The following is a 12970-nucleotide window of genomic DNA, read 5'->3' on the forward strand; positions in this document are numbered from 1 at the left end:
TTTAATAACTCAAGAAGTCACAGGCGCCAGGCGGTGGTGGTACACACCTTTAATCCCAGCACTCGGGAGGCAGAGCCAGGCAGATCTTTGTGAGTTCAAGGCCAACCTGGTCTACAGAGCAAGATCCAGGAAAGGCGCAAAGCTACACAGAGAAATCCTGTCTCAAAAAACAAACAAACAAACAAAAAAAAAGTCTGGGTTTAGGTGTCAGCTTCAGGATCGTTAGCCAAGGAAAGCAAGGGCTATCTTTATCTCAAGTCTTACCCTCTATTTTAAAGTGCTTGGCTCACACATGAATATGTGTGTGTGAATCCATATATATATGGATTGATGCTTGAAAATTCTATTTCCTTAGGCATGTTGTATACAACTTCTATTGACTAACTACCAGTGACCTCAGTCACACTGCAGAGTTCCTTTTGAACTTTTTGGTAATCTAGATTATTCTGATTCTGTAGGTGACAAAACCCAAAACCTATTGTGTGCTGTAATTAATTTCCACTTTAACGTGTAAGCTATGACCTCCAGGGCAAATGAAGAGACGTTTGACGGATTTTACCATCTTCTCAAACATCAGCGTGAAGAATCAGCATTCCTCTCTATACAATCAGAACCAAACAGAAGTTCCAAAAGAACATTTGAAATACAATATGAGCCAAGCATCAGAGTGATGGGGCAAGCTCATCTGTTCCTCTGGGAAGCAAAGACCCTAGGGAATGCGGTGTCCACAGCTGGATCGAGAATGGGGCTGAAGCCCAACGGAGTCAGGGATGCTAAGATACCTCGTGTGGCAGCAGGTAAGCAGGCAGGTAGGTAGAGGAGGTGGGAGTGCCAGCAGAACTAGAGGAGTGAATTAGGATGGAGGGAGTTTGGGGGCTGGCTTTTGCATACATGGACTTTGCACCATGGAGGGATACCCAGCTGTCTGAGCAGAAGGTAGCTGAGACGGTCACATGAGCCTGTAATGTGAAGTCCCAGCTGCTACTACTCATTTGGCAGAGAGGCCATATTCACAAGAATGAAGTAGAGGAAACTAGCAGACACAGAGGTCTGAGAAGCAAAGACTCGAACAAACCTTTGGCAGGAATGTTCGTGGGCAGAGAGGGAGAGGCCTCAAAGTATTACGGGAAGGGTGCAGTCAGAAATCTAGGTAGTTATTACTTCCCTCAGGGGGTTATTTCTGCTAGCTTCAAGACTGAGTCCTACTGTTTCACTTAATGATAGAAGATGAAGAAAATAGCCAGGAGTGGGGGAGTTTGGTAAATATGGATTAGGCCAAGGCAACTCAATGGCCTGGGTGGAAATTACTTTTTGTTACCATTGGCTTTCAAGCTTCTTTTTACGAATGTTGCTTCAAACTCGGTTTATTTTTCCCAGTGTCCTCATCTTGAACAAATCTAGGTTGGCTAAATCTAGGCAAATAGTCCCAGTTCTAATAAATTGTTACTATGTAACATTTAGAGATATTCTAAGCCATATTTCAGACTAAATTATTAAAGCTGAGGTTATAATGGACTTTATATGGAAAGTAATTAATTGCATACATTCATCTCATTGCCGTGTGATTTATTTTTCTAATGGTCCTTGACTTCGGAGTTTTAAACATTAAGACAGCATGAATGGGATATGCATTTAGTGGAAACCATACATCAAAGTTTGAACTCTTACGTTTCCCTGGGTGAGGAGAGTAGGCTTAGTTTACTTATCTTGTCTTCGCTCCAGGCAGCAAGCAATCACAAGAGGAAATTACATAGTGTGTCCACTATAGTACACTTGGTGACTATGATGCTCAGAACGTAATGTTCACTAAATTCATGTCTGACTTGAGATATTTTTGGAGACACCCATTAGGACACAATCCCATGATAAGGGAGGAGCTGTGGACTTATGCTTATTTCCATATTCCCACAAAGATGACGATAGTGCTGTGACTGGATTCTTCCATCTGAAAGTCCCTAGGTTCTCTAGACAGTAAAACAAATTTCAACATCTTTTGCAGTCTTCAAAGCACCGTGGGTCCTAGCGACTATCCCCACTGTGCCATAGCCATTATCCATGGCATCAACACCACAAAAGATTTACAGAGATTCTAAAAGGCACTCACTTATCTTCTTCCTGGCTAGTACACTGTGGCAAAGAAGCCACTTGAAAGGACAGTGAATGCTTGTAAGAGATGGCTAGTAAGCCAGAGCAGGTTTTCTTCAAATAACCACTCAAAACACAAAGCTGTCCTGTGTGAAAGAGAGTGGATCCTTCAGAACCAGGGTCTAAGAGCCTGTGGATCTGAGCCCACTAGCTAGGAAAGGCAGAGACGATAAAATGTGCACAGACCACTAGAATTAGCAGAACAAGTTGCAGGCACATCCAGTCTTGTGAAACCCATGTGCACGTGCTGTTGGATGACCATCTGGTTTGACCCCATGCCATCCTCTCCTTCTTTCATTGTTGTCACACTGTCACACTCCCACTGTTTCTCAAACACAAACATCCGAAGCCCACTCCAGACTACAGTGCTGGGATGTTTCCCCCCATGTCAGGGTAAAGCTTTCTCCCTGGTATCACTTTGGTTTCTACTCTGCTCACATCCCTCAGAGTCTTTGATCAATGACCCTCCCGTGCCACTGTGACAATTGCCATTTTATTTTCTTTCTAGCCAACTCCAAGAAGACAGAGAGAGAGAGAGAGAGAGAGAGAGAGAGAGAGAGATGTGTCACTCCCAGTGACATAGTTCCTAGGCCACAGGTCCTAATCCTTCCCAAACAGTTACACCAGCTCCAGGCCAAGCATTCAAATCTATGAGCCTATGGGGCCATTGTCATTCAAACCACCACACCACTGGAGATAGATCTAGGGCTCAGTCTGCTAAGAGAGAAAAGCATTTCAGGCAAATTGAATAGGCTTAAGAAGAGCAACCATAGCCTCCCTGTTGATTTTGAGGAGGCTGGATTAAAAGAGCGTGTGTGTTGGATGGAAGCAGAAGTAAGGTTGGCTAGCATCATTGAACATATGAGACACTCAGTAGAAGCATTGTTGTCTGAGAAGAAGCATTGAAATTCTATGTGCAGTCATCTTTCTCCCCACATCCCAGTCTGTAGAGAAGATAAAGCCTTCTGTTGTTGACTAATACCTTCCAGAATGTCTTCTACAAAACTCTCTAAAGGGATGTTCACAATAGTGCTGAAACTTCAAGCTGAAAGTTTTAGCATTTATATATGTGGATTTTTTAAATAATGCCCTTCTGCTATTTTTGACTGAAATAATTTGGTTTGGAGGAATGAGAAAAATGATCTTTAGTGAGTGGCTTTCTGACCATGAATGAATCTTTGTGCTATCTTAAGAAACTTACTTTCTCAGCTATCAGCTACAGTTTCTGGGTTCTCTCAGGGTTTGCAATAAACATTTATTATATGCAGTCTGGACATACATGGTTTAATTTGATACTATTAACTTAAAGATTATTTCGATTTCCCCATCTTTCTCAATGTCGAAGGAAAGAAGAAAATTTGTAGAGTGTGTATTCCAGACCAGTTAGCATAGACTGAATACATTTACTCATAGGTATCCATGGATTAACAAAACAAAGCTATCTTTCCATTATGGCATGGCAGAAGTCCTGCTCCACATAGTTTCTCAGGCCCCAGCTGACAGGGTGCGGTCAATTACAACTCAAGCATCTAGAACATATGATCTCCTTGACCCCTCGCTAGGGAAGTGGAGCATGAAAATCCCACTCTGGATATTGTGTGCTTTCACACATTGGGAAGAAGTGGTTTCATAATGCCACATAACTGAGGAACCTAGGCAATGTAGCCTCCCATGAATGCAGAGTAGGGAGCAGAGCCAGATTCTGGCAAACATGGTTCAGGTCCACTATTATCTGACACGAAGGCAATATGCTTCGTATGTTTTCTGTAAATATCCATGAAAAGTTTAGGAATTAATAATATTAAAAGAATAAAAGAGAAAAATGCATAGGAAGAATCCCATGTGAAGTCTGAGAAGGAGATTCCATGATGAATTAGCAAGCCAAGAATGTGAGCACCATTATAAGCCAGGGGAGAGGCATGAAAGTTTTTCCTTCAAAGCCAACAGAGGAACAAGACACTGTGGTCCATTCTTATAATCCAAGCTCAGACAGGAAGACTGAGATTTTGAGACCAACCTAGTTACATAGTGAATCCCATGCCAACCTGGGCTACACAGCAAGACTCTGTCTCTGTCTCTCTGTCTCTCTGTTTCTCTCTCTCTCTCTCTCTCTCTCTCTCTCTCTCTCTCTCACACACACACACACACACACACACACACAGAGAGAGAGAGAGAGAGAGAGAGAGAGAGAGAGAGAGAAAGGAAAAAGGAATAACAAAGCAATATGTTCACTATTTGCAGATCAAAAGAAAGGAAGGAAAAAGAGAGGGGGGAGGGAAGAAGGGAGGGAGGGAAGGAGAGAGGGAAGGAAGGAGAGAGGGAGGAAGATGGTAAGAAACCACAGAATTTGCCAAGTTTGTTAACAGATAAATATCTTTGAGTCTGCATCTCAGTTCTGCTTTGCAATAGAGCTGTGAGACAAATTAGTTGACATTTCAGTCCTTCGATGACGGTTTCGATCAGACTTCTTGTTAGTACTGTACTATTGTCCCTCCTTGATGCTACTGTATAAGAACTATTACTAAGGTGTTTTCTTGAGGGAAGGTGTTGTTAGTCCTAATTTTGCCTCTCGTGCTTCATCCAGTCATAAGCATCTGATAACGCTCACTGAGAGAATGCTCACCTTTGCAGCAGCCGTCTTGCAATCACAGCTCAGGAGTCAGAGAGATTGATAATGACACCAAAGTACCTTGCATAATTATAGAAAAAAAAAAGCATAACTACAGTAAATACTTTTACAAATTCTCAGGGTGATTTAATCTGTAAGTTTACTGAATCATAGGCATCTTTATTTGAGGCGGGTTGAGGCCGAAAGCACTGGGCCATGCCTTAAGCAAACAAAGAGCTCGGACATGCACAGTAGCATCCTGACATCTAGAGGACCCTGAAACCAAACCCCCAAGATGACCACTGCTGACATACGACCCAGAGCCAACCAGGAAACACCGTGGCGGCTGGAAGCAGAGGCCAGCCAAAAAGTACACACATAAATACCTCAGTCCTTTGTTTAATAAATGAGATTGCTTACAATCTACCAGAGCCTGTGCTGATGGTTCTGCATCTATTCAATTCCAGCCCCTGGGATCAGAGACAGTGGGACCCCCAGCTGCAGGGCCAGCAACATTTATTAACTGTGATATTAATTTCATATAGCTGAAAGAACAAAGTACTATAAATAGGGAAGCTTAAAACTAAAACGTATTCTTCCCCAAACCTGGTCACTAGACATCAGAGTTCCAGCTGTCAACAGTTTGATTCCACTGTGAGATCTCTTTCACGCCTCTCCTCTTTATCCAAAGGCCCTAATGATCCTTGACACTCATCATCATCATCATGCTTGGCATGATGACACATCACTCCAGTCTTGGTCTGAACTTCCACACGGTGTTCCTGCTATGTGGAATTCTCTTCTCGTCTATTATTATACCAGACAAGCTAGAGTTAGCCCACTCCGATGATCTCATTTTAAGTTGACTGTATCTGCAAAGACCTAAGATCAAAATAAGGCCCCTCACAAATACTCAGAGTTAGGTCTTCAACTCACATTGAAGGGGGACAATTTAACCCAGATCAACTCTGGATATTATTTTTTTAATGTTTTCACTAATGTTGATGATATTAATAGATTTGAACTTTTTAAAAAATCTGATTTATACTTGTCTTAAAAATCACACCCCCACCCTCACCTACCCAGAGTAAGCTGGTGGATTAGAAGCTGTCTTCATAATGCAGTAAATGAGAAGAGGCAAGCTAATAAAAAGAGGACTCCATGTCAAAAGCTTCAAACAAAAACAAAATAAAAATGAACAAAGATTTTTAATGAATATTTCTAAATGTTTTCACAATTTTCTCCAAGATAAAACCTTCCATCATGAAGAGAAGCTCATTAAGGTACATGATGTTCTTTTTTTTTTTTTAAGATTTATTTATTTATTATGTATACAGTGTTTTTGCCTGCATGTATGCCTGTAGGCCAGAAGAGGGTGCCAGATCTCATTACAGATGGTTGTAAGCCACCATGTGGTTGCTAGGAATTGAACTCAGGACCTCTGGAAGATTAATCAGTGCTCTTAACCACTGAGCCATCTCTCCAGCTCCCACATGATATTCTTAAAGGAAGTGAAATATCCCATCCTACCTAGAAGGTCCTTAAGTTCAGAAATCAAATACCAAAAACTTCAGGAAGTCCCTAAAACTGACCAAATTCACTAGGCTTCTCCTTCCCTAAGAATATATAAGCTGTAAGGACTGCCCAGAGACACTCTCAGAGACAAGTCACCAGGCTCAGACAAATTAAGCTTCCTGGAAAAGATATTTTCTTCAACCTGTTAAGCTGCCTGAAAATTGTCATGCAATTGTCTTAGAGTCATTTCTCCTTCTGTAAGTGTCTGCTCTCCCATATTCCTGAAAGTAGCCCAAATAACCTCATTGGTTCACCAAGATGGACTCTGGTCTGCTATTGGTTCCCAATCTGGGTAAATTGACGTTTGTTCATGTCTCCCCAGGAACAATGTCACACAACACTTAAAGTGGCCAACAGATATTAGAAAATACCTAATATCACTAGTCATTTGGTAAAGGTGTGTCATAACCACAAGCAGAAATTATCTGACACAAGTTAGCTTGTGGTGGGTATTGTGTTCCCTGATATATTGTGTGTTCCCTGAAATAAACATATCTGGGGTCAGAGAACAGACAGCCACTAGAACAAAGCCAGATATGGTGGCTAGAAAATGGGAAGAGTAAGCCATAACAGAAGTTGGGCGGTGGTGGTACACACCTTTAATCCCAGCACTTGGGAGGCAGAGCTAGCCAGATCTCTGAGTTCAAGGCCACTTTAGAAACAGCTAAGCATGGTGACCCATGCCTTTAATCCCAGGGAGTGGGGGCAGAAAGAAAAAGGTGTATAAGGCATGAGGACCAGGAACTGAGGAGGAAAAAGCATGTAGTTAGTTAAGCTTTGGAGCAACACAGTTCAGCTGAGATTCATGTGGAGGAGGAGGACTCAGAAGCTTCCAGCCTGAGGAAACAGGATCACCTGAGGAACTAGCAAGGTGAGATAGCTGTGGCTTGTTCTGTTTCTCTGATCTTCCAGCATTCACCCCAATAACTGGCCTCGGGTTTTCGTTTTATTAATAAGACCTTTTAAGATTCCTGTTACATCAGCTCCAATTACATTTTAAATTCCAGACCATCTTAGACTACACAGTAGGAACTTGTCAAACAAAACAAAACATGCAGCCAACTTCAAGAAAACACAAAGATACAATTCAAAAATTGTTCTAGTTAGATTTCTGTTGCTGTGATAACATACTGACCAAACACAATTTGGGGGAGAAAGGAGTTTATTTGACTTGCAAGTTAATATCCATCATTAATAAGACAATGAATCTAGAGGTAGGAGTTGCAGAAGGAACCATGGAGGGATGCTGCTCACTGGATTGCTTCTAGGCTCAAGTCAGCTACCCTTCTTAAACTTTCAGAACACCTGCTGATGATGGGTGGCACCACATCAATCAACAATCAAAGGCCAACCTGGTGGAGGCAATTCCTCAATTGAGATTCTCTCTTCACAGGTACATTAAATTGAACCAAAAATTATCCATCACAAAAAAAGGTGAAAGAAAAAATCAATGATTGGAAATTAAAAACTACAATGAGTAAGTGCAATATTCAACAAGTGGAATGCATAGACCACTTGACCAATCAGGAGACCAATCCAAAATCTCAAAGACAGACTAAATAAAGCCATATAACCATATAAAGAAGGAAACAGGGTGGAAAGGATGAAAAGGAAGAAAATTCATGAGGCTTATCAGAATAGGTAAGGTGTGGGAAGAGACAGGTGATGCTTGCTTGTCTAAGGAAACACACCTACAGTTAGGTGGAACACACTTGAATGTAACTGTCCTATGTGAGATGACAGCAGCTAACAATCATACACATTAAGAAGTATGCAGAGAATGGATTCTATGTGCTATGACTTCACACAGAATCACATATCACAAATATAACAATAGAAAGTAATATCTCTGCTGATTAGATAGACCTAATAATTTTACAAGGGATTCATGCTTCAAATATATTGTAGATAATTTAAAAATTATAAAGCTTTTATCAATTAAAGTTTTAATTTATTAATTTTTATAGTAATTACTGATAGAAACAACATATCACTGTGATTGTCCTTTCATATGTTTCATATAGTGAGTTTATCTCTTTTTCTGTCTCGCTTTGCATCTAGTAGATTTTTTCTTAATCTTTTGTTTTGATTTTTTAGCTTTGATTCTTTGCTCATTTTCCATCTTGTGTCCTTTAAAGATGATATCTCTGTGGTTGCCACTGGAGTTATATAAAATACCTAAAGTTATATTAGTTATGTATAAGGCCTGTCCTTCACATGTCCTTCTATTTTATGTGTTACAAAGTACATCTTTTGTATCCATTAAGATTATTTTAGAGTTATTTCTTATATTCTGTACCTAGATCTGTGTGGGGCCAGAACAACATTACAGGATTCTGTATTTGTTTGTTTATTCTCTTTGGCAGGAAATTTTCTAATTTAATATGGTTTGAGTTTTTTATCTAACATCTTTTCATTTCAAATTGAAGAATTTACTTTAGGTAAGTCTTCTAAGGCAGTTCTAGAGATGAATTTCATCGGCCTTTGTTGACTAAAAAAAGTCACTATTTCCACTATTTTTAAGGATAAGTGTTCTGCAAAGTATTCTCATGTAACATTTCTTTTCTCTAAGGACTTTAAGAATATCATCCCATTTTGCTGACCTGTAATGTTTTCTAATAAGTCTATTTTTACTCTTATAAGACATGTCTCATGGGCAGTGGAATATTTTTTCTTGTTGCTTTCAAAATTATCTCTTTCATTGTCTTTGATTTTTTTTTTAAATCTCTTTTATATATTGTGTCTAGCAAGATTCGTCAAAATTGTTCCTGAATGCCCTTCCTCACATTTGGGGAGTTTTCACCCATTACCTGTAGCTGGAGTTTTCCTGGGTCCCGGCAAGCCAGCATTCGGGACAAATCTCTTCCACTAGCGTCCCCCAAGTAAACACAGAAACTTATATTACTTATAAACTGTATGGCCAAGGCAGGCTTCTTGCTATCTGTTCTTGTATCTTCAATTAACCCATTTCTATAAATCTATACCTTGCCACATGGCTCGTGCGTTACTGGTATCTTACATCATGCATCTCCTCGTGGCCGCTGGCCGTGTCTTCTGACCCAGCCTTCTTCTTCCAGGCATTCTCCTCTCTCTCCTTGTCCCGCCTACACTATACTTCCTGCCTGGCTACTGGCCAGTCAGCGTTTTATTGATCAATCAATCACAGCATACAGGACATCCCACAGCAGTTACCTTTTCTGATGAGCTCTCTCCCTCTCTGTCCTCTTGTTGCTCTGGAACTTCTGTATCTTGTTTTCTGGTTTGGTGATCCCCCGAAACCCCCAAATCCCTTTGATTTTCATCACATTTTCAATCCTTTGCTATTGTTGCTCCTCTTAGTAATTTAAAATGACATTTTACTAAGTTGCTTAATTCTTTTTTTTTTCCCTATTTGATGAAGTCTGCCTTGAAAAATTCAGTTTATTTTGTTACTTGACTCTAAAATTACTGGAAGTCTGTGCTTTTGCCTGGTTTCTGACTGTAATGTTCTGGCTTTCTGTGTGGTTTCTTTGATTGTTTTTCTTCTTCTGTGGCCTGGTGTGCTGCTTTAAAACAAGTGTTTTGTTTTGTTTTTAATAGAAAAATCTTAATGGTTTCTGTTTCTTTATAATTGGTCTTTGAAGATTTGTTTTAATTCTTTGAATTTGGTCGTCTTTCCTAGTTTCTTTATGTATCTTGTTTTTTGTTGGTGGTGACAGTAATTTTGCATTAAAACACAACCATTTCTTCCACTCTTTATAGACTGGCATTGTTCAGGGAAAAGCCTTCACCAGTCACTCCGGGTAAAGATTCTCATAGCTCCAAAAACATTGACTGGCATATTTCTCTTAACTTTTGCATCAGTTTCCAGTGCTGACTTCTTTTTCAGGAAGTCATCATCTCCCACTAATGTCTAATGTTGCTCTTGAGCACTGTAGGATCTCTGGCACTACCATAGTTTGCCAAGATCTCTCTTGTTGTTAGGTCCCCCAGATATCAAAAGGGCTAGGGGTCCCATGCCAGTATTCATGTTAGGAAAGACATAAACAGTCTCTCTGGCAACTTCCCCTAATTTGGAACATTGAATATATACATTCTCTTCTCTTTGCAAGGTGGATAACAAATACTAGACCTTCCTTCCAAATTCAAGCTCTATCAACTTGGAGGAGGAGCTGGAGAGATGACATCAAATGGTGTTTGTTTTATTTTTTTTTCCAATTTTTTATTAGTATATAGAAATTGTACTAACTAATAGATTTTATTATGACATGCTCATACATGGATATCACATACTTTGGCCACAATAACTCCTCTATTATCCTTTCTCAGTCTCTGTTTCTTTTCAAAATAATTGTGATTTATTATTTTAAAATGCATATATTTATATATCATATTTTGGTTATTTCTATCCTCCACTACCTCTCTCCATTTCCCCCAAGTGTTCCACCTTCCTCCTATCCCACCTTCCTCCCAACTTCAAATTGTCTTCTTTATTTAAAAAGAAAATGGCTTCTCTTCCTCCTGTCCACATAGCTGTTCTTGACTTTGTGGCCTCGATGCTTGCTTATTATTCCAGCTTCCTGCCTTGTTTCTGGCATCATCATCAAGGATTTGAAGACTATCTGTTGTTTCAAAGCCAGTGTTTTCATGAGAAAGCAAGGTTAGGGGCTTCCTGTTGTGACATCATCCTGGCATTACTTCTAATGCTATTAAAAGTAATACCAGACCAGTTTAAAGAACATACAAAGAGGATTTATAAACAAGAAGAAAGATTTCTTGAAGAGACTCATAAAACAAGGGCAAACTGTTAATTATTTCTCAATAGTGCTTTTTGTTTATCACTAAAATAGCAACATAGAAACATACATGTCATTTGAAAATAATGAACTTTAAAGCTGAGAAGCAATACCAGATTTCTAGATCATGTGTCAGCCAGTTTCTGTCATTTTACCAAGATCACCTGGGACTGTTCGTTTATAAAGACAAAAGGTGATTGTGGAGGGGAGGACTCACAATTTGGAAGTTCAAGCTCATGATTAATTGGCCTGTGGCTTTGAGCCTGTGGCAGTACCTCACCTAAGGAGTAGACAGCAGATTAGAACTGCTCACACCTCCTTGGTATAACTCCATCTTGTAAGTGTGTTCAGAGGAGCAGGAAGAAGTCATATCTGTCCCACTTCACTCACACCAAAGTACATGCCTCCCTTTCATGAAAGACTCAATGGACATGACGTGCATCCTCGGAGGCCTCGGGATTATCTTTTGATCGTGAACTTAAGGCTGGCAACTATTTTTCACTTTAAGGTCGGTAATGATGGAAATGAGCATTTGGTTAGGGACATAAAAGGTCTAAAGATGAGGGGGAAATGGGGAATTGCACATCTTTGAGGCAGAAGCAGTAAATTTCTATGAAGACAATCCAGTTGTCCGATTAAAATAACACTGGCGATGCTGACAATCTGCCCAATCCGTAGTTCCTGTTAGGGGCATTCAAGTGGATGCCTGTGATCTTCAGGTGAAGTGCTGTTCAGGGCCTGTGTATATTAGTGGACAGCACCTAGTCACTGTGGAGGAAGATGTCAGTCAGAAGATGAAGAGGAGGAGGAGGATGCAGAACTTTTAAGAATGTCAGGGAAGCAATCTGCCCCTGGAAGTGGTAACAAGTTTCCACATAAAAGAGAAAAACTTGTTGAAAATGATAATAACACTGACAAAGATGATGATGATCAGGAGGAAGATGATGGTTACGATGATTTTGATAATGAGGAAATGAAAAGCTCCAAAGAAGAATTCTGTATCAGATGCTCTAGTTTTAAGTGGGGGGGAGGGTACAAAAAACTAAGATCAAATAAATACTAAGATCAAAAAGTCAAGAATCCTTAAAGAAAACCAAACAACCAAAAAAGAAAAAAAAAAGAAAGAAAAGAAAAAGAAAAAAGGTAAAACCCCTTGAAACGCCAAAAGGACCAAGTTCTGCAGAAGACATTCAGGCAGCAAGTGTAGAGGAAAGTGATTCCCTTCCCAGAGTGGAAGCCAAGTTCATTAATTCTGTGCAGAACTGCTTCCTGATGATGGACCAAGAGGCTACTCGAGATCTCTGGCAGTGGAAGAATTTTCTTTAGAAAATAGTTTAAACAGTTTGAAATATTCCATTGTATTTTATTGCTGTAGGAGGTGACATCTGGTTGTCTTTTTTATACCACAAAGTGAAGACTTTCCATACCGTGTTAGATAAATGCTATCCAGATTCCAATGTCAAGGATGTGCTGTCTACATACCAGATCTGCAAGGGTGGAAATATACCCTTTGTTTGACTTTTTTTTTCTTTGTTTTGTTTTGTTTTGTTTTGTTTTGTTTTTGTTTTTTGTTTTTTTTAAGACAGGGTTTCTCTGTATAGCCCTGGCTAATCCTGGAACTTGCTTTGTAGACCAGGCTGGCTTTGAAGTCATAGAGATCCGCCAGCCTCTACTTCCTGAGTGCTGGGATTAAAAGAGTGTGCCACCACAGCTCTGCTTGATTTTAAATATATATATGGAGTGTTATGATAGCTCAGAGTAACAGAGGACGTGAGATGTGGGGGGTAAAATATACAAGTGAAATAAACTCATGAAACAAAACCAAACCTGCACACCTTGTAGTGAAGAATCAAAAGAAAAGGAAGAA

At 39.9% G+C, this 12970-nt stretch overlaps 1 pseudogene; it reads left to right on the plus strand.

The window, feature by feature from the left end:
- The first annotated feature begins 517 nt into the window (after positions 1-517).
- On the plus strand, positions 518-12429 carry LOC118581750 (annotated as a pseudogene).
- Positions 12430-12970: the final 541 nt, after the last annotated feature.

The sequence above is a fragment of the Onychomys torridus genome, chromosome 4 (assembly GCF_903995425.1).
Source record: "Onychomys torridus chromosome 4, mOncTor1.1, whole genome shotgun sequence".
In the NCBI taxonomy this organism is placed as follows: domain Eukaryota; kingdom Metazoa; phylum Chordata; class Mammalia; order Rodentia; family Cricetidae; genus Onychomys; species Onychomys torridus.